Genomic DNA, 2,774 nt, shown 5'->3' with positions numbered 1-2,774 from the left:
TTCGGATAAAATATAATATAATATAATATTTGCAGTTTTTCCATAGTTTCTACAGATTTTTGCCAAAGTCTTCTTATATTTGCGCAGACTTTCTTAAAATGTGTGCAGATTTTTAATTTTTTCTCGAATTACGGGTAGACGAACAAGGTAGGTAGTTTTTCCGGTTTTGTTTTTTGAAGTAGTTGCAAACGTTTTTCAAAAACATCTGGCAGCTCTGTCCGTAACATCCCTGATTACCGGGTAAAAACGGAGTGTGTGGCAGGCAGTGGTAATCAAAGTGTTTGAGAACGTATTCGATGAAATACAGCCCGGTCAGCAGGAAAAATGAACATGAGTCATATCATAACACTGTGCAAGAAATAATTAAAAATGAACTTGGATACGATGTTTTCAAGAAATAAAAATTTCACGGAATATCTCGCGAAAAATGTTGCCGACAGGGTTGCCAGATCCCGATTGCTTTTGGTTTCTGGAGTACTTTATGATAAGGTCGTATGTCTAAACGTAAAAAAACTAGTGAGAGATGATTTATGCTTGTGAAGTACAAGGGATATAACTCTCATTCGTTTTGTTTGCGTTTAGACATACGACCTTATCACAAAGTAGTCGAGAATTGTTTACGTTGAAGGCTTTTTCAAACAAGCAAAATGATCGTGTTTGATTTGAATTGAACTGATTCAACTGTAATTTTACTACTCTTCCATGATAATAAAAACGAGCCCGAGGTCAAATATTAATCTGTTTTAATTTTATGGCATAAATAAAGTGTGTCACTTTCACGGTGACACCCTGTAGATTGGGGTATGGATGGATTTTAGGAAAACAGATATGAGGGACATGTAGGTTATAGGGAAGGTCAAGACTCGCCAAGAAATCACAGGAACAGCTGGCTGCCTACCTTCTGTAGGGAAGCTATTAATATAGACCTGGCGTAATTTATAAAACTAAACTACGCAAAAACCATGACGCTACTTAGGCTCAATAAAACAGACCTAAGTACGAAAATAGGACTTCTCACTGGTCACTGTGTTTCCTCGATAAAGGATTTCTAATATCTTCCGAAATATGGAATGTAAGCCCTTCTTAGATATTACCCTTCATTCGAATTATGATACCTGACTGGGATACACGTACAAATCAAAATTGGACATCAACTCAATAATTGTTATGCGCCGGAATTTAATGCACCTAGATTAAGGCGGAGCATACCACAATAGATCTACTAATAATGGTCGCAGTGGTTCAGTCTTCTGCAGGGAAAAAAATAGACCTGCCGTAACGGTGAACAGGATATAAACAAACAATTTGCTCTACCCTCAGGGATGCCACATATACAGATTTTTCTGTATTTTACAGATTTTTTAACTGAAAAAGCAATACAGAATCTGTATTACAGAATTACAGAATGTTGCCAAAAATACAGATTTTACAATTTCTCTTGTTATGCCGACAATCTGGAATCAATTTCAAAGGTAGAATTCGATTATACGATTTTCAAAGTTTTGTAAAAAAAAAACAACATTAGGATTATGTTGGTATCGATGCAGAAGAAGTGGAATGTGACTTGAACGAAGCGCGAAAATGAACGTTTTGAAATATTTGTCAGGATTTCTATGCAAAGTTTGTAAAACTAATTCTAAGAGGTGCGATTCCACCGATCCGGCTTTAAAAACAGCAGCTTTGAGTAATCTTAAATCGTTCGTGAAATCGGATTTGAACGATTTGATGCGACAATTCCCCAAATTCGTAACAGTAACTGACTGACAAGGGCTGTCTAACGAATTTCGCACGCTTGAAAAAAACTTTTTGACCGGAAGATTCATTGAAACAAATGAATTAACTTGGTCTGAGCTGTTGAACCCCACTATAGGCGAGATGGTAATTTTGAGTTTTCGTTACAGATCATTTGTGAGAATTTTTCTTTAATAAATCCACACTCTTCTGCTTGTTAAGAACGCATACTTTTTGTTACATAGTTAAAACCAGAAATTACATGGCCCCTAAAAGCTGAAAGCTACGTTGCAGACCAAGGAGGAGAGACTAATGAGCAAGATCATTTCAAATCGCCTGGAAATACGCGAAAATTTAATCGACCATTTTTTATTTGAATGAAACTTTGCATACGTATTTGGCTTAGCAAACTGAGCATTTTTCACAGGTGGAGAGATTTTTTACACCCATGAGTTACATTCTAAAAGGGCGTATGCCTTTTGGCATAGGTTTTATTCGAGGCATTGTAGCCCAGAAACCGTTGGTTGTATAAAAAAACTGTCTGAGAATGAGTTGTAGCGAATCGAAAATGCATCATAAGAAAAAATATCCACTGTACAAAAAATTTTTTTTTGACCAAAAAAAAATTAAAAATAAACATTAAATTTCAATTTAAAAAAAAAGAGTTGATTTTTTTTTATTTTTTTTTTTCAAGAAACTTGACGTTAATACGCAACTTCTGAAAAAAAGTCCAGGATGGAGAAATGAAAAATACTTTTTTTGTGGTAGAATATTTTTTTTATGAAAATTCTAATTCAAACATTTTTCAAAATATTTGTATTCTGATGATTTTAAAAGATGCAGAGAGTCATTTTGAATCAAAAAGCTCTCGGTAGTAAACATTCTAAAGGCATCGGTTTTCGAGTTATTTAAAATTTAAGCTCAATAAATTATATTTCGGAAAATACACGTTTTTTTTTATTGGTCCATGGTTCACCAGCAAAAACCATACGTTCATTGGAATGCTTGATAAAATATATACAATTCATTCTTTGACAACAAAA

The sequence above is a fragment of the Wyeomyia smithii genome, chromosome 2 (genome assembly GCF_029784165.1).
Source record: "Wyeomyia smithii strain HCP4-BCI-WySm-NY-G18 chromosome 2, ASM2978416v1, whole genome shotgun sequence".
Classification (NCBI taxonomy): domain Eukaryota; kingdom Metazoa; phylum Arthropoda; class Insecta; order Diptera; family Culicidae; genus Wyeomyia; species Wyeomyia smithii.
The sequence above is the reverse complement of the archived record's forward strand: the minus strand, read 5'-3'. Positions refer to the sequence as shown.